The sequence below is a fragment of the Anser anser genome (genome assembly GCF_964211835.1).
Source record: "Anser anser genome assembly, contig: SUPER_W_unloc_3, whole genome shotgun sequence".
NCBI lineage: Eukaryota > Metazoa > Chordata > Aves > Anseriformes > Anatidae > Anser > Anser anser.
The window spans coordinates 794,278-814,327 of NW_028154229.1; the positions used below are offsets into that span (position 1 = coordinate 794,278).

Genomic DNA, 20,050 nt, shown 5'->3' on the forward strand with positions numbered 1-20,050 from the left:
TTCCCGACCGGTTTCCAGGTAGCCTCTTGTAAGCATGTTTGCCACACACCCAATAATGTCCCTTTAGGGTCCACGTCCCTTTTGGAAAAGGACCATCCCATCCCTTTTTAGCCCTTGGGGCGTGATAATACAGAGTGTCCTTGTTACCGAGTGGTCCTGTTACAATGTCTGCCCCATTTGTACTCGTATATGTGCACTTCAAGCTCCTGCATCGGGTTTCCACTTACAGTCACAATTCAGTTCTCCTTGGTGGCCTGTCATATTATAAGCTGACCAGAAATGTTTAAAGAACACGCCTCCCATTCTCATTCTGCCATCTCCAGCGATAGACCCGCACCACATGCTGTTCCTTAGTGGTGTTATCACGCTGACAGCTCAAGATTTGACCATCGAATTGTCCCCCCGCTTGTGCTCTTGCCACAGTTTTACATCCGGATCCAAAAAATTCTCTGTATGAGCATTTCAGCCAAGTCCCATTTCTCAGCTGAAAATGTGTGGCGTTCCATTTCCCACTACGTGCTGTACAGTTTATAGGACTACATCCAGGATCGGTACAATCATATCCGGGAGACAGAGTCCAATTGCAAATACTTTTTCCCACTGCCATTGTTCCTGTTCTGTTCAAGCAGTATACACCCCGAGCTGACGAGTGCAACTGCCATGGGCCTCCTTCCTCTTTCCAAAATTGCGTCCCATTATGAACTTCACTCAAATTACTGACCCACCACTTGGGTTCAACTGGGCCTGCTACCCAGGGCCAACTTTCAGTTCCCCCCTGGTCCTCCACAAATCCAGCAGTTACTAAGGTTAAAGGCCTAAGCCACTTCCTCCCCCAAAGTGAAAAAGTTATTCCTCCATTCCTGCCCATGGCCCAATTGCCCCTGTAAAAACAATACCAGGAAGTATAGCATTTCTTATCCTTTTTCGCCGTCCAATCTTGAGAGTGTGGTAAGCGCCTTCAGTCATGAGGTTGGGCCCGCTTTCAGAGCTTGTGTTACCATTCAGCCCTTCGGGGTGATCCAGCTCCTGGAAAAACTAATCACAATTTTATTATGGGTTTAAAAGGTTCTCATGTTATTTTTCTCAGGACAACCTGATCTTAGCGCGGGAGAAGTCCGGTCGAGGCCCTCTCACTCGGCTGTCAATACCCATAGGGGTTGCCTCCCTCGGTAGACCATACACACCGCAGTGGAGGGTCCTACCCCGGTCTTGCCTTTTCCCTTTCCTCCCTTCAGCCTTGTCCTCTTTATCCAGTGCCCTTCATTCATGCAGAACCTCATTGCTGGGATATCAGTTCCTCTTTAGTCTCAGTTTCAGTTCCCCAGGAGTGGACTCAACCCTCCAGGCTTCGGTAGCTATTGGTCCTTTTATTCTGGATGCGTGGGTCCAACCCCTTTCTGCTGTTCTCACAGCTGTTTCAGTAGTAAGTAAAACAAGGTACGGTCCCTCCCATCGGGGGTTCAATGATTCTTCTCTCCAGGTTTTTATTAAGACCTTGTCTCCTGGTTGTATCTTATGAATAGCAAATCCTAAAGGTGGTGTTTGAGTCATCATCCCAATTTCTCTTAGCTCCTGTAATCTCCTTCCAATGGCAATTATATATTTCTGGATACTATGATCCTCAACTACATTGTTCCCTAGGGGCATCCCTTGAGAATATGGCATACCATATAACATTTCATATGATGATAATCCAGTCTCACTGTGTGGTTTAGTTCTTATGTTTAAAAGTGCCAATGGTAAGCATTTCGTCCAGGGCAGCTGTGTCTCGATCATTAACTTAGTCAATTGTTGTTTTATTGTTTGATTCATCCTTTCTACTTTCCCTGAGCTCTGTGGGTGCCACGGAGTGTGGTATTCCCACTGAATACCTAATGATTGACACAACAATTTTATTATTTTAGAAGTAAAGTGTGTGCCCTGATCAGAATCAATGTACTGGATTATCCCATACCTTGGTATTAAATGTTCCAATAAAATTTTTACCACCGTCTGTGCCGTAGCTCGTGCTACAGGATAAGCTTCTACCCATTGTGTTAAATGATCTACAATTACCAATAGATATTTCATTCTCCCTACCTTGGGCAATTCAGTGGAATCAACTTGTACTTTCTCGAAAGGCCTATAAGCTGTTTTTTTCCCTCCCGTAGCTGCTTGTCGAAACACTTTCTTATTTATTTTCTGATAAGTTAAACAGCCTTGTGTAATTTGTTTCGCTATTTCAAAAATCCCAATGCAACCAAATTGTTTAAGGAAATGATCGCTTAATGCCTTCATACCCCAATGTGTTTGTGCATGTAAACGTTCCAGTATTTGCCTCGCATAGGCTTTTGGCAATATCTCTCGCCCGTCAGGCAGTGTCCATTCTCCTTGTTCTAACTTAGCCCCTATTTTCTCCAATCTTGCTTGTTCCTCAGGGGTAAATTTCTTTTCTCCTCTTTCTCGCCTTTCTTCCTCTCGTATCACATTGATTTTAACAACCTGAGTCCTCAGGGCTGCTTCCTGGGCCTCCTTATCTGCTAGATTATTTCCTCTGATTCGATAATCCAATCCCTTTTGGTGTCCTCTTACATGTACCACTGCTATCTCCTTTGGTTCTCTTAATGCCCTTAAAATTTTTATCATTAACTCTTGATGTATAAGATTCCTCCCTTGAGTATTAATTAGACCTCTTTCTTCCCAAATTTTTCCAAAAGTATGGACCACGCCATATGCATATTTAGAGTCTGTATATATCGTCCCACTTTTCCCTTTTAATAGTTCCAGGGCCCTACATAGGGCATACAGCTCACAAGCCTGAGCTGACCATGATGGGCTCAAAGGTCCGGATTCCACAGGTTCTAAGTTCTTATTGATTATTGCATATCCTGATTTCCTCCTCCCTTCCACTACTCGGGAGGAGCCATCTACAAACAGTGCCTCTCCTTTCTCCAACTCAGCATCCTTTAAATCCGGCCTCACTGTTGTCTGGGTCTCAATTACCTCTAAACAGTTATGTTGTACTCCCTCCTGTGGTTCTCCGAACAAAAATTGTGCTGGGCTCTGAGCAGAGGTTACCCTCAGTTCTAAGTCAGGTGAGTCAATTAGTATTGCTTCATACTTTAGGATCCGACTATCCGTTAACCATTTTTCTGCTTTTTGCTGTAAGACACTTCTAACATTGTGTGGAGTATACACCTTTAAAGGAGCACTAAAGGTAATCTTCCTAACTTCTTCTATTAATAATGCTGTAGCGACCAGAGCTTGAAGACAAGCAGGCCACCCTCTACTTACTGGATCAAGCAACCTAGAGCAATACCCTATGGGTTTCTTAATCCCTGCCCAATCTTGAGTGAGAACTCCATATGCTGTTTGGTTCGATGTATTTACAAAGAGATAGAAAGGTTTTTCCAGATCGGGGAGGCTCAATACAAGTGCCTGTATTAAAGCCCTTTTTATTTCCTCAAATTTCTGATCATCCTCTGTGAACCACTTAAGCTGGTTATTAGTTAATTTCTCATATAAGAATTTGACCTTTTCACTGTAGCCTTCAAGCCACGGTCTACAATATCCTAATAATCCCAATACTTGCCGAATTTCCTTTTTAGTTTGTGGGGGTCTTAAAGATAGAATCCCTGATACCCTGTCAGGATCTAACTTCTTTTTCCCCTTACTCAGCCAGTGCCCCAAGTATTTTACTTCCTGTTCCACAGACTGTAATTTCGATCGAGACACCTTTAATCTCCTTTCCCCTAAAAAGTTTAGCAATTTAATAGTAGCTTCTCGGGTTCCTTCTTCAGTTTCTCCCGCTATTAATAGATCGTCCACATATTGCAATAATTTGACCTCCCTAGGTAACGTGAAATCTTGTAAATTTTTTCTAAAGTTTGTCCAAATAGATTTGGTGACTCTGTAAACCCCTGTGGTAGCACAGTCCATCTTAATTGTTGTTTTCGTCCCGTTTCGGGGTCCTCCCACTCGAAGGCAAATTAATCTCTGGATCTCTCATCCAGAGGGCAGGCCCAAAATGCATCTTTCAGATCTATTACACTATACCACGTATGTTTGGGAGATATGCGACTCAATAAAGTATAAGGATTTGCCACCACAGGGAATTTAGTGAGTGTTCGCTGATTTACAGCTCTCAGGTCTTGCACCATCCTGTATGACCCATCCGATTTTTTTACGGGGAGGATGGGTGTATTATGAGGCGACATGCACGGTTCTAAAGTTCCTTTTTCCAGAAGTCTGTCAACCACAGGTTTTAACCCCTTTCGACCCTCCATTGGTATAGGGTATTGTTTGACTCGGATTGGACGATGTGGATCCATTATTTGAATATTTATGGGGTCCATTTCTATCCTTCCAGTCTCCCCCTCCTTATACCATACTAAAGGGTTAATGACTTCTTCATCTTTTTGTGTCAAAGTGTATAATTTAATCTGCAATTCGTCCCCTTGACTCTGAATGCTCAAACTCAATCTTAAAATCAAATCTCTCCCTAGTAAATTGTACTCCGCTTCAGGGAGCAAAAGAAAATCATTAACATAAGTTTTCTTCTCAGTTTCTACTTTTACATTTTTCAAGACAGGCACTCTAAAAGGCTCTCCTTTTGCCCCTATCACTGACATATAATTGTTCCCTTCTTCTACTCCTTTTGGAAGTTTTTGAATAGTAGATTTTTCAGCTCCTGTGTCCACTAAAAATAAAACTTCCTCTTTATGGGGACCAATTAGTAGTTTTATCAAGGGCTCCGTTGATGTTGAAGTCCCCAGAAGATATAGCCCCTGACACCCCTATTCTTCTTTGAATGTTTTCTCATCTTGTTCCCGCTTACGACAGTTCCTCTGAATGTGTCCCTTCTTGTTGCAATAGTAACGAGCGGGAATGGTGTATTTCTCTCGACAAGACTGCCCCCTAGGGGCTTTCTCTATTCCCTTCTCCCTCCTTTCTCCGGACAGAGTCTTATTTCTCTGACTTTCTCTTACTGCTGCTACAAAAATCTTGGCTTTTGCTTTTTGTTTTTCCTCATCTCTCCGAACATATACTTTCTGTGCTTCCCTAAGTAACTCTTCTAATCCCCTCTCTTGCCAGTCTTCCAGCTTCTCTAATTTCCTTCTTATTTAGCTACAAATTGCGTTCTAAGGAGTGCAGTTCCAGCCACTGTATTCGGGTCAATTCCAGAATACATTTGTAAACTTCTCCTTAATCTCTCCAACCATTCTGTTGGAGATTCATCTTTCCCTTGTTGCTCATTAAATGCTTTATTAATGTTTTGCCCTCGGGGAACAGCTTCCCTTATTCCCTGTATGATTAATGTTCTCAAATCCCTCATATTCTGGCTTCCTTGGGGTTGTTGATGATCCCAGTGGGGATCCACGTTTGGCCATTTTTGGTCTCCCGGGGGTCCTGCCTGATTCTGTCTCTCCCACATTCTCATTCCAGCTTGCCTAATCATTCCTTTTTCCTCGACAGTAAATAAGATCCCTAAAATGGACTGTATTTCTTCCCAGGTGTAAGTATTGGGACCTAGGAATTGGTCCAGTCTTTCAGCTACTCCGAGGGGGTCATCTAATAAGGCCCCCATTTCTTTCTTGAAATTCCTTACATCTGTGGTATTTAGGGGGACTGCCACAAACCCAATGCCTCCCTGATTGCCTCCAAGGGGTACCTCTCTTAAGGGATATAGAGAAGCTCCCTCAGATGTGGCAGTCCTACTTCTTGTACATGCAGCTGGAGGTCGGTCTGATTCCGGTGCTGTCGGTGGTAGAGATACCACAGCTGCTGGAGGTGGGGCCACTGCCGGAGGTGGATTGTTAGAATATAGAGGTGGTAAATTATCTAATGGCTCCCATTTATCATCTTTTTCTTTTTCCCGTTTTTCTTCTCCTTCTTCAAACTCCTCCTCTGTTTTTAGTGTAAATACTGAGGCTGGAAAAGGACGTGAAGTCCTGATTCATGATTCTGCATAATCACTTTCCTCCTGGCTAAAAGGTTCCTTTGAGTTAACATGTAGATTTAAAGCCTGGCAAGCCCAGTCTTCAAAAGATCCGAAAATAGGCCAAAAGATATGTGGTCTTAAAGGCTCCTTCGGCCATTCTATCATACAATACTGAACCATTTTTAATTTGCTTTTTCCTTTTCTGGGGCCCCTATCGTTCCAATTTCTAATCATTATCCCTAATGGACTTTCTGGTGGTATGTCTGCTAATTTGCTCCCTTTTCTCTGGTCCCGGGTCTTCGACTTTGTCTGACCCATCTAGGAATTTTACTGTGGCAATTCCTACAGCCCTTGGTTGCCTTAGTGAGAGTGTCTTGCATGGGGTTTAGGACCTATCACCCACCCACGAATCCTATAGGAATCGCTTCGGTCCTTCAGTGGCCAAGTCCCTCGCGGGAGATTGGAACTGCGGTTAGAAGACCTCCACAATCGCTTCGGAACTACGTTCCGTCTCAATCACACTCTCACACACACACAGGCAACCGAATCCCACCCAACCGAACGGTATACGCCTTAAATACTTACGACTCTGTCGTCTTTGTTCGGATCTTCGCGCGCAGAATTACAGGCAAAATATAGTGCTGCAGCCGGCAAAGGGAGCTCATAAAAAAATCTAAATCTTTGCTTGCCCTTATTCAGGTTCCAGATGGCATTAGTCCCGACCTGACTCAAACAGGAGCCACCAAATGGTGGGGGCGCCCCTCCTAGATCAAGTCAGAATTCAGGAACCAAGACCATCCCGGACGAGCCCCCAATTGTTATAAATGACTGAGTCCCAAATAGGATTACAATCAAAGTTTACAATTTATTAAACGAATAGAGGCAAGCAAACAGCGCTGGGTGTGCCGGGAGTCTCTGCTCCACCGGGACGCACACCTGTTACGTAAGGCAGCTAATTTTTTATACTCCTAGGCTAATACATATTTATTACTACTTCTAAAAGAGGCAAGGTTATTATAATTGGTTTCCCGAATCCGAAGTCCTCCCAGGTGCGCCTGCTTATCAGTCTCTGTTAGTCTCTCAGGGGCCGCTCGGACAGGGAGGCTCATATTCTTCCTCCTTATCTAGTGGTCTCTTGGCCGGCTGTCAGAAGTTACTGCACGTCCGTGCAAAGTCAGCAGTTTTTCTCTGAAGAAATCCCTTTGTTCTCTTCTCACCTAAACCCAGGCCTCAATGTTAACCCTTCAAACCCCTTAGTGGCACGAATTGCTGGACCATTCCTTACAGGGAGTTAGGAGAATCTTATCAAGTAGAGAGAGAGCGCTGATGGCATTAAACCAGGATGCTACTTAGTGTCTTTGCTAACTATGGTGCATTGTGCAAATTAACTAAAGCAAGAAGCCTTGGGCCCCTTACCAAGGTCAGTCTCCTAATAAGAGAGTGAGCCTGTCTTAAGAAACTGGCAGAAACTGGTCCTGCGGATGGACAAGAGCCAAGGAGCAGCTGAGTCTGTGCAAAGACAAGAGGTCAACTAGCGGTGACGAGGAAGAGTCATCAATCTTCATCCCCACGACCTCCAACGACCACCACCAGAATACACTACGCAAGCGCAGATGGGAGGAATTTATGGAAATGACTCCTTGGAACTAATTTTAATAGGAAGCGGGGACAGGTTATGAATATGTATAGGCGTGTTGTGAAACTTCATGCATATGTAACTCTTTACTGCATATAACCAAGGCAAATTGCCTTGTCAGGCGCGCACGACTTTGGCGGGACTACCCCCCGTGCTGCCCAGCGCTGAATAAACATACCTACTTTACAGTCTTACTGATTGTGGAGTCCGTTTTCCGCAAGTCACAATTGCATGAATCCCAGGGGTACCAGTGAGAGCTGGCCCCTTTGGGGTGCCAGCCATGTTGCCAAGGCCAGGAGGACGCAATCACCGCCCCCCCCCCCCCCCCCGCAGAGATAGTACCGCCTCACTCCGCCGCTTTACAACGGGCAGCTGGGCCGGTCCACTCTCCGGAAGGGGAGTCTCCGTGATTAAAGCCCCCCCCCCTCTTCCGTGCCTCGCGTGGTTCCGTCCGTCCCGTTGTCGCTCCGGGAGGGCGGGCGGCCGCACTCGGCTGAAGGGGGGGGGGGGGGGAGCAGAGAGCGGGGATACCCCGAGCTCCCCCACCCCCCACCAACCTGGCTCCGTCCGCGCAGCGCCCCGCGGGGCCCTAGCGGAATGGGGCTGCCTTGCCCTGCGCCGCCTCGGCGGGAGGCAGCGGCGCTGAGGGGCGGCCCCGCTCTGCCCTCAGGGGCTCCCGGCAGGCACCGCAGAGTCAGCCCGGGCCCTGCCGCTGCTGCCTCTCCTCAGCGCGGCGGCTGCGGGGCGACTGCCACGCTATCTGTGTATATATAGTTATATATTTATTTATACATATATTGTCTGTGCCCGAGTTAGAGCCTTCCTGAGGGATTATTTCTTTTCACACTCTTATCAGTGGCGCCCAGCAACAGGACGAGAGGCAATGGGCACAAACAAACCCAGGAGTTTCCGGCTTAGTATGAGGGGGCACTTCTGTACTGTGAGGTGACAGAGGACTGGGACAGGTTGCCCAGAGAGGTTGTGGGTTCTCTTTCTATGGAGATATTCAAACCCCGGCTGGATGCCATCCCGTGTAACATGCTTTGGGTGACCCTGCTGGGCAGAGGGTTGGACTGGGTGATCTCCAGAGGTTCTTTCCGACCCTGGCCGCGCGGTGATTTTAGGCTGCAATAGTGGCAAGATGCCACTGGTCACCTGCAGTAGCATGCCACGTTCATCTGCAGGACATCATCTTCCAGTCCAGACTGCATCTTCCAGTACTTGAAGGGAGCATATAAACAGGAGGGGGAACACCTGTTTACATGTTTTGTTAGTGATAGGACAAGGGCGAATGGTTTTAAACTAAGACAGGGGAGATTTAGGTTAGAAATTAGGAGAAAGTTTTTCACTCAGAGGGTGGTGAGGCACAGGAACAGGTTGCCCAGAGAGGTCCTGGATGCCCCATCCCTGGAGGCATTCAAGGCCAGGCTGGATGCGGCTCTGGGCAGCCTGCTCTAGTGGTTGGCAGCCCTGCCCAGAGCAGGGGGGGGTGAAACTAGATGATCTTTAAGGTCCTTTTCAACTCAGGCTATTCTATGGCACACAGCGTGTAGAAAGTGAGCTTAGGTTACATGCAATCACATTTGAAGCTGTATGTGGTATTGTGAGTAGGATTACCTAAGGGATGAGGGCATAGCTGTGAACTAAATGATGTATACTGACAGTTTTGCATTGTGGTTGTACATCAAAACCCATGCTATGACTGTAAAATCACAACACTGCAGTGTAAGGTGTCACAGACTCACAGAATTGTAGGGGTTGGAAGGGACCTCAAGAGATCATCGGGTCCAACCCCCCTGCCAAAGCAGGTTCCCTAGATCAAGTTGCCCAGGTAGGCGTCCAGATAGGCCTTGAATATCTCCAGAGAAGGAGACTTCACAACCTCCCTGGGCAGCCTGTTCCCTCACTGTGAAGAAGTTCTTTCGCATGTTGGTGGGGAACTTCCTGTGATCCATTTTGTGGCCATTACCCCTTGTCCTGTCCCCACAAACCACTGAAAAGAGGGTGGCCAAATCCCTCTGTCTCCCACAATTAAGGTATTTGTAAACATTGATAAGATCCCCTCTCAGTCTTCTCAAGGATGAACAGACCCAGGTCTCTCAGTCCTTCCTCATAGGGAAGATGCTCCAGGCCCTGTATCATCTTTGTGGCCCTCCGCTGGACTCTTTCCAGAACATCCCCATCTTTCTTGTACTGGGGAGCCCAGAACTCGACACAGTACTCCAGGTGAGGCCTGACCAGGGCAGAGTAGAGGGGGAGGATCACCTCCCTTGACCTGCTGGCCACGCTCCTTTTAATGCACGCCAGGATCCCATTGGCCCTCTTGGTCACCAGGGCACACTGCTGGCTCATGGCCAACCTGTCGTCCACAAGGACCCCCAGGTCCTTCTCCGCAGAGCTCCTCTCCAGCAGGTCATCCCCCAGCCTGTACTGATACATGCGGTTGTTCCTTCCCAGGTGCAGGACTCTACACTTGCTCCTGTTAAACCTCATTTGGTTTCTTCCTGCCCAGCTCTCCAGCCCGCCCAGGTCTCGCTGAATGGCAGCACAGCCTTCTGGCATGTCGGCCACTCCTCCCAGCTTTGTGTCATCGGCGTACTTGCTGAGGGCAGACACTATTCCCTCATCAAGGTCGTCGATGAAGATGTTGAACCAGACCGGACCCAGCACCGACCCCTGGGGAACGCCGCTAGTCACAGGGCTGCAGCCGGACTCTGCGCCGCCGATCACCACCCTCTGAGCTTGGCCAGTCAGCCAGTTCTCAACCCACCTAACTGTCCACTCCTCTATCCCACACTTTCTCAGCTTTGCTATCAGGATGTCATGGGAGACAGTATCAAAAGCCTTGCTAAAGTCAAGGTAGAAGACATCCACTGCTCTCCCCCCGTCTACCCAGCTGGTGATGCCATCATAGAAGGCAACGAGGTTGGTCGAACACGACTTCCCCTTGGTGAATCCATGCTGACTACTCCTCATAACATTCTTCTCTTCCAATTGCTTGGAGATGGCATCCAGAACAAGCTGTTCCAACACCTTTCCAGGGACAGAGGTGAGACTGACTGGCCTGTAGTTTCCCGGATCCTCCTTCTTGCCCTTTTTGAAGACCGGAGTGACACTGGCTATCCTCCAGTCTTCAGGCACCTCTCCTGTTCTCCAAGACCTGTCAAAGATGATAGAGAGCGGTTCGGCGATCACCTCCGCTAACTCCCTCAGCACACGTGGATGCATCCCATCGGGGCCCATGGATTTGTGTGTGTTGATCCCACTCAGACACTCCCGAACCACTCCCTTGTCAATCAGAGGGGAGCTGTCCACTCTTCAGACTCTCTCTCCTCCCTCCAGTGTCCAGGAGTCCCGGGGGGGAGTCTTTGAAGCAAAGACCGAAGCAAAGAAGGCATTCAGTATCTCCGCCTTCTCAGCATCCCCCGTTACCAGGACACCCCCCTCGTTCAGCAGGGGACCCACATTATCCCTAGTCTTCCTTTTACTGTTTACATACTTAAAAAAACCTTCATATTGTCTTTTATCTCTTTTGCAAGCTTCACCTCCAGGTGGGCTTTAGCCTTCCTCATCTCATCCCTGCAGGCCCTGACAACACTCCTATACTCCTCCTAAGAGGAGAGGCCCTTTTTCCACATTTCATAGACCTTCCTCTTCCTTTTGATCTTATTGATGAGCTCTTTGCTCACCCACACAGGTCTCCTGCCCCCCTTCCCCGATTTCCTACTCTTCAGGATGCACCGATCTTGAGCTTGGAAGAAGTGCTGTTTAAATGTTGCCCAGCTCTCACAAGCACCCTTGCCTTCTAGCAACCTAGCACATGAGATACCCCCAAGCAGGTCCCGGAAGAGGTCAAAGTTGTTTCTCCGAAAATCCATGGTAGCAATCCTGCTTTTTGCCTTACTTCTTCCACCAAGTTCCATCTTGAACTCCACCATCTCATGGTCGCTGTATCCCAAGCTGCCCCCAACCTTCACATCCCTAACAAGCCCATCCCTGTTGGTAAGGACAAGGTCCAGAAGCACCCCCCGCCTTGTCAGTTCCTCCACCACCTGCATCAGAAAATTATCTTCCACACATTGAAGGAACCGTTTGGACTGCTTGTGCCTGGCTGAGTTACTTTCCCAACAGATGTCTGGATAATTGAAGTCCCCCATGAGAACCAGCACCTGGGATCGTGAGGCTACTACCAGCTGCTTGTAGAAGGCCTCACCAACCTCCTCCTCCAGATCTGGTGACCTGTAGTACACCCCCACAACAGTGTCACCCATACCAGCCCACCCCTTAATTCTCACCCACAAGCTCTCCACTTGTCCTTCACCCTCCCCCAGGTGGAGCTGGGTATATTCTAGTTGCTCCCTCACATAAAGGGCAACTCCTCCCCCTTGCTTCCCCAGCCTGTCTTTCCTAAAAAGGACATAGCCCTCCATGACAGCATTCCAGTCATACGAGCTGTCCCACCACGTCTCCGTGATTGCAACGAGATCGTGGCCCCACGACCGAACACAGATCTCAAGCTCATCCTGTTTATTTCCCATGCTCCGCGCATTGGTGTACAGGCATTTTAGGGAAACAGGAGGCGCAGTTACCCCTAGAGGGATGCAAGAAGATTCCAGATGGGGTATCAGGAATATTACCTTCTCTGAGGAGCCCTCGGACAATCCTATGGGACAACTCAGAGGTTTTTCCCTACTATCTTCATCAGTGACAGCAGTGACAACTTCCCCCAGCCCTTCTCTGTCACTTCTAACTCCCCTCCCTTCCCCCGTCAAACCTAGTTTAAAGCCCTGATAATAAGTCCAGAGAGCTTGCTCCCCAATACGCTTGTGTCCCACTTGCTGAGTTGGAGTCCGTCAGCAGCCCACATACCCAGCTTCTCAAAGGCCTGCCCAGGATCAAAATATCCAAAGCCTTGGTCCAGACGCCATCCCCTCAGCCAGTCATTTACCTGTCCCGTTCTCCTTCTTTCTGGGTGCCGGTCACCCACTGGGAGAACAGATGAGAACACTGCCTGCACCCCTGATCCCTTCAACATCCTTCCCAGGGATGCAAAGTCCTTTTTAATATTACTAATTTTTCTTGTTGCAGCTTCCCGGGACCCAGTCTGAATGACAACAAGAGGATAGTAGTCCTCCAGTTTAATGAGCTGTGGCAGAGCCTTTCTAACATCTCTGACACGCGCTCCAGGAAGACAACACACCTCTCTGGAGAGGTTATCCTGGCAGCAAATGGGAGCCTCAGTGCCCCCCCAGCAAGGAGTCTCCAATCACTAAGACTCTCCACCCTTTTTTTGTGGCACTGGTTTTGATGCAGTGCCCTGTCCAGCCCCGCTCCCTATGCTTGGTACTGTGGGAAAGGAATTCGCAGGGAGCTTTGTGCTGTTTCACACATCCCTGAGTTAGAGGTAATGAGGAAAACAGCAGTAGAACCAAAAACTTGAGCAAGGTCAAGATAAAGTAAATTGGCTACAGTGTTAAAGATGAGCTTTGGGCAGTGGCTAATTGCTGGCTGGCTCAAGGTGCGTCTGAGGGTCTCTAACCAATTGTAAGACAGATTCGGGCGCGTGGACAGCACGCGGGGCTATGGGGAAAGTATATGTAATAGTGAAAAAGGGCAATAAAGGTCTCCTGTTCAAGAGCCATCAGGAGTCCGTGTCTTGCATCCCTTCAAATGGTGACCCCGACGTGGGAGGAGCAGCGCAGCACGAACGTCCGAAGGGAACCCAGCCGAATGAGTCAAGCTCGCAGCTGGACTGCAGCTTCAACCCTGGGACATCACCTGAAGGACAGGTGAGCGGCTGGGCATTGATCATGGGAGCTAGCCTTTCGGCAGAGGAAGAGGCTATAGTGAAACTACTAACGCAACTCCTAATAGACAGGGGAGTAAAAAATGATCCATTTAAGATAAAGCTATTATTGAAATTTTTGCGAAAACAAGGGCTCCCCTCAATGGCTTCCACAGTATTTGATGTAAAAACCTGGGACCAAGCTGGGGAAAAAGTATGGGAAGCAGTGTCCAGTGGGGATACTAATGCTGCTGAGGGGATGACTACGTGGTGGCTGGTGACTGAGACTTTAAGATCGTGGCAGGCAGAAAAGGAAGTACAGAATGCCGCTGCCCAGGCAATAACAGCAGCCGAACCGAGATCAGAGCCTGCAAGGTCACCAGAGCGGTGCAATTTGATAGACCTGGGGGATGACAAGGAAGAGGGCCGCGGACCGCCGCCGCCGAGCCCCTCCCCGCTGCCGCCGCAGAGCCCCTCCCCGCTGACCCCCTCGGCTCCCGCCTTGCCTACCCCCGATAATGCCTCCCTGGGGGCCCGAGCTTTCGACCCGCGGGAACGATGGGAGCTGGTGCGCCGGGAAGCGCTAAAGGACGCGGACCCGGTGGGAATGGCTTTCCCGGTACAGGTGCGACCCAACGGTCCAAATGAATATAATGCCTTCCAATGGGACCTAATTAAAGAATTAAGAAAGACTGTGACTACATATGGATTGCACGCACCATTTACTCAGTCACTGTTAGAAAATGTTATGACTGGTCAATTGTTGGTGCCGTACGATTGCCGCCAGCGCCGCCGCCCGCCCGCCCCGTCTCCGGCTGCTGCGTTTCTCCGGTTTGGGAGCCCGCTCGCGCGCACCGGGCGCTGCCGTGTTCCGCCTGCTGCTGCGCCAGGGCCCGCTGCCCCGCGGGTCCCCGCTCTGTCCGTCCTGCGAGGCCGGGCAGAGCCGCGCACCGCCCCCGCTCCGCGACAGCCCGCACGGCCTCAAGTGCCGCCGCCGCCGCCGCCTCTCCGCTCGCCGCCGACCGCCGCCGCTGCTACCCACCCCCGCCGGGCCGGCCCCCCCCCGCCCCCTCAGCCCGCCGGCCCCTCTGCTGGCGCTGCGGGCCGCCGCCGGCAGCTCGGCCAAGGATGCGGGTGGATCCCCTGAAAAGGCAGCCACAGATCTCAGCAGTGAACACAAACTCCATAAATCCCAGCAGGGATTTAAATCCCTGTAGGGGTTTCATTCCATGTTGGAATGTCATTAGTATCTCTAGGAATCTTCTACCTGGCTGTGTCAAGTGGTGTGGATATGACTGCAGTTCTCTTCAAACTTGGTTTCAGTGAATCATCGCTGCAATCTAAAGGGCTGCTGGTACAGGCACATTTGTGTTGGCATATGCTATTCACAAATTGTTTGCTCCGGTACGACTCAGCATTACTATAGTTTCTGTGCCATTTATTGTCCGATACTGCTGGAAGATTGGTTTCTTTAAACCTCCTACCCCAAATCCGTGATAACTTCTTATGGTTTTTATTCGCCCAACATGGGGCTCAAGGAATTTGAGATAGGATGATAGTCGAGAGAAGTAACGGGCAAAACACGGACTGGATTTTTTTTTATGAATGTAATAGTTGTGAAGAATTTAAGAAAGCAGCAATTGTGAGGAATATGTTTCATATTAGTGTGGTTAAGGGACGAGGGGTGGGGTGTGTGTAAATTGTCCACCTCGTCGGTGTTGTGATGATGTTATGTTTATTTTGGTGTGGGGAATTCTTTTTTTGATGTAAGTGAAGTTTGTGAAGATTGTGATAATTGTAAAGTAAGAGTATATTGGAATGTAGTGGGTTTACGTGGCAAGGTATTGGTAGCAGGGGGCCATAGGGGTGGCTTCTGTGAAAAGAATCTAGAAGCTGCCCCATGTTAGGTAAGGGCCCCACTGCTGACCAGAGCCGAGCCAATAAGCGGTGTTGTTTGAGCCTCTGTGAGAGCAGATGTAAGAAAGAGAAAAGAAAAGAAAAAAAAAAGGGGAAAAAAACGCTGTGCCACACAGCAGCTGGGAGAGTGAGAGGAGTGAGAAACAGCCTTGCAGGCGCCAAGGTCAGTGAAGGAAGAGGGGGAGAGGTGCTCCAGGCACCGGAGCAGAAGTCCCCTGCAGCCTGTGGTGAGGACCACGGTGAAGCAGGCTGTCCCCCTGCAGCCCATGGAGTACCACAGTGGAGCAGGGTTCCGTGCTGCAGCCCCACTGCCACAGTTACCGCCATGGACACCCTCTCAGCAAGAACCAGAGGGAGTGCCGGAGTGGATGCCTCCACAGTAAGAGACGCCACTTTGTGGGGTACTCACGTTCATAAAATTCCATTGAACGTCAAAGGACCAAATGGGAATGACTGTAGTGTATTGCTGCTAGGACGATCAAGTACAACTTTGACCAGATTGTTTGTTTTGCCGGGGATAATTGATGCTGACTCTAATGGACAAATCCAAGCTATGGCTTGGACACCGTCTCCACCATTGTCAATACCAAAGGGAACTAGAATTGCTCGGTTGATTCTTTTCCGAGCAGTAGTCTGCAGGACTTGTTTCAAGAACAACTCCAACAAGGACATATTGTTCCGACAAACAGCCTATGGAATTCACCAGTGTTTGTTATCAAGAAGAAGAGCGGGAAATGCAGATTACTGCATGATTTGTGATGAATCAATGCACTGATCGAGGACATTGCAGCCAGAAAACAAACAAAAAAAAAAGAGAAAAAAAAAGGAAAAAAAGAAAAAAAGGAAAAGAAAAAAAAACAAAAAACAGTACCTTTGAATATTGTATCGGACTCGCAATATGCTGTAGGTGTTGCTCAGCGCAGAGAGGGCACATTTGAGACATATCCCAAAGGAAAACTTGTTTCTAAAATTTAAAGAGCTGTTATTTTTGGTAGAGCAGTGAGTGCATCCATATTGTATTATTCACATGCAGAGCCACACCATGTTACCCAGTATTTTTGCAGAGGGTAACGCATGCTCTCACCAGCTAACTAATATGACCCTGACTGCCCTGGTGCCTAAGGTGCTGGAGCAAGCACGGTTATCCCATGCCTTTTTCCATCAATCCGCCAAAGCCTTGGTGAAACAATTCACTATATCGATCACTGACACCAAATTGATTGTCCAAACATGTCCTGACTGTCAACAACATGTTTCGACCCCGTCTTTAATGGTAAACCATAGAGGTCTACGGTCCTTACAGTTATGGCAGACCGACGTAACGCATATTCCAGAATTTGGTCGCTTGAAATATGTTCACGTATCGGTAGACACTTTCTCTCATGCTATTTGGGCGACAGTTGCGGTGGGTGAAACTAGTCGCCATGTCCAGGCTCACTTCCGTGTTGCTTTCGTGGCGCTAGGCATCCCAAAAGAAATAAAACCTGACAGTAGCCCCGCCTATGGTAGTCACTCCCTTCAAACCTTTTTTCAAACTTGGGGTATCCGACACATCACAGGCATTCCTCATTCCCCCATGGGCCAAGCCATTGTTGAGCACACACATCGCACCTTGAAAACACTGCCAAATAAACAAAAAGGGGAAGACACCCAGGAAACACCACAGAGCAGGTTGGGAAAGGCACTTCACATAATGAATCACCCATCATTACCCTTTCCTCACAAAGAGGTATCGCCCATAGTAAAACATTACAAAAGTATGAATTCCACGCTGTCACGGGTGCCACAGTCAGAGCAGGCCTTAGTAATGGTAAAAAATTTAAATACAGGTCTTTGGGAGGGACCCCAGCCTCTAATAACTTGGGGTCGAGGGCATGCTTGTGTCTCCGCAGGTCACAGACCAAGATAGGTACCAGCAAGGGGGGTAAGGCCATGGTTGGCCTCCTCCTCACAATCGCCGCTGTCATCGGTTATTGCCAGCCCTGGGTCTCCATCCAACCACGCCGCAACATCTGGGTCACCCTCGCCAACATGACAGGACAAGAAGCGATGTGCCTGTCCCCAGCTAGTGCTAACGACCCATTCACGACATGTCTGGTGTGGAACCCAGCAGATAACAAAGACTGGACTGTCTACTTGCCGCAAGCACCCCTAGAGCCACGGGAATTAGATATCCTGGGATGTGAAACAGCAACAGCATGTGTAAGGTTTAATTGCTCAGGCAAAAAAACAAATCATGAAACAAATGGTCAACGCCACACTCACTCCTTATTGCAATGCATCTCTTTGCTGTAATTATACAAAACTATAATAGCATCCTTCCTTGCGCCAGGAACCGCTCTGCTCGGCTGTGGGATCGACTGTGGAACGGACGCCCCTAGGTGCACCCCGAGCATTTTCCTCGGAGGGGTCTCCACTCTCAGCCGCTCACCGCAGGAGTAGACAAGGACCTCCTGAAGCTGCAGACAAATTATTTTAAGTGATATTTTCTTGTGGTATGAATGAGAAGTGCAAGAGGCCTCTTTGCATGATTGTGTGATTGTGCTGTGCGAGTGAGATGCAGCATCTCTGCAAAGCAACATCCCTAGCGCTTAGCGGCTTGTTGACCGATGTAGATTCTAGTAGGCACCCTACTTTACAATCGTAATTCTGCATGTGATTTTCACTCTGTTGCTTATTGTACCTTGCTTATTGCAATGTCTGTGGTGATTGATAGGAAAATCTATAGAAAGCATTTGGTTGGTTGAAAATAAAAAAGGGGGAATTGTGGGAAAGGAATTCACAGGGAGCTTTGTGCTGTTTCACACATCCCTGAGTTAGAGATAATGAGGAAAACAGCGGTAGAAACAAAAACTTGAGCAAGGTCGAGATAAAGTAAATTGGCTGCAGTGTTAAAGATGAGCTTTGGGCAGTGGCCAATTGCTGGCTAGCTCAAGGCGCGTGTCTGAGGGTCTCTAACCAATTTTAAGACAGATTCAGGCGCGTGGACAGCACGTGGGGCTACGGGGAAAGTATATGTAGTAGTGGAAAAGGGCAATAAAGGTCTCCTGTTCAAGAGCCATCAGGAGTCCGTGTCTTGCATCCCTGCATGGTACTTCCCTCATTCTTGACATGCTTCTTGAGGCCTGGGTTCTGACTACTGTCCAGACTGTCATCCTTTTCCTGCCCAAGAGCCTTGAGTCTATTACCCAGGGACACTGTGGGGGTTGGGGGCAGATGCCTCCTTCTGCTTCGAGCTGAGACAAGGGTCCAGCCCCTTTCCTCTCATGGGCGGTTGAGCCCTCTGTCCTGCAGGTGAACAGCTGGATCGGCTACTACCCCTTGCAGGGGAATATCACAGGCAAACTGAATGCGAGACTCCTTTGTGAGCGTACAAACCCATTGCCTTCCTACTGTTCCCTTCACCTATTGCCATGCCCTCCAAAACCTTTACAGGCACACAGAACCAGTCCATTATCCTTGCCTGTAGTTGTACTAAAGACTCAAAAGAGTCCCCCAAGGTTCATTTTAAATCCAGCCAGCCACACTAGGAACCACCAAACTGCGCTCTGGTGCTGTGAAAGCTTCTTCTGTTTCCAAATGCTTCCTAGAAACGATCCGGCAATTACTCTATGGTGGGAAGTCACAGTCTTCATCCTGCTCTGTTCTGGTTATTGTCAGTTCTGTGCCAGGTACGAGCGAGAACGCTCTTTGTGCTTTGAAGTGACTACTGGAGTGCAGGCCCCTTCGCAGGCGTAGCTCCTTGCCAGGTGGAGACTTTCCTCCGTGTTCCTGTTAGCGAAGAACCTGAGCCCCGGCCAGGTTTGAGGGCAGTTACAGCACAGTCACCTGTTAGGGGTGGAAAACTCAGGTATTGCAAGTAGGAGGCTAATACAAAAGAAAAAAAAAGTGAGGAAGTGCTTTGCCTGGGTTAAACCTCCTGTTACAGTAGGCACTTCAGCTCAAAGCCACACAAGGAGGCAGTGTAGTTATTCCCCTGCTGTAGCTCTCTGCAATCCTTCCTTCCCTGCTCATTTGCTGTCTACCTTCTTGCCCTCTTCCATTCTCATTACCTGGAGATCTGATTTCCAGCTGCTGTCCCACTTTGTATCACTGTTTTGCAGCCAGCAGGTAAAACTGTCCCTGTTTTGCCTCAAGTGAAGGATTCCTGCTGCACAGAGCTACTGCTTCTTCCTACTGCACGCATCAAATAGATTTTGAAATGCTCCCTGGGCTGTAAGGCATGCGTTGAGGCTTCAGCTTTCCTGAGAGGACAGGAGGAAGGGAGAAATCAGTTTTTACCCATCTTTAAAGCTGCTGCTTGTAATCTTTTATTTTCATAAGAACTGGTGTTTTCAGTCAAATCAGATGAAGAGGAAATGATGTGCAGGCAGTGCCTCAGACCAGCTCAGTGTTCCAACCCAATGCATCAGCAATAGATAAATCTGCCACTGCTTTTCTACCACTGGCCAGCGCACCTTCGACAATCAGTAGCCAAAGCATCAAAGTGCAACACAGCACAGTTCAAACACTGGCTATCCACATTTTATCTGTTCCACATAAGTGCTATCCAGTTAACATGAAAAGACAGATTTAAGAAAATAGATGATCCAGACTATACCCTAGTCAGCTCTCAATTACACAAAAATTACTCTGAGGAATACTTTATAACAGATCTACCTACCCTAGAACCTAGCATGATCCTGTTCTGCCTCTGGCCAGTTACCCTGGCTCACTGGCTTTGCTACATCAGACCAAAATACAACTTCATAGCAAAGCTGGTATGAATAAGCACCATGGTGATAAGAAAAAA

At 48.6% G+C, this 20,050-nt stretch overlaps 1 protein-coding gene across 1 annotated transcript in view; it reads left to right on the forward strand.

Annotated features, from left to right (window-relative positions):
• The window catches only part of LOC310888897 (katanin p60 ATPase-containing subunit A-like 2), a 175,572-nt gene that overhangs the window by 95,195 nt on the left and 60,327 nt on the right, over positions 1-20,050 (forward strand). The window lies entirely within an intron of this gene.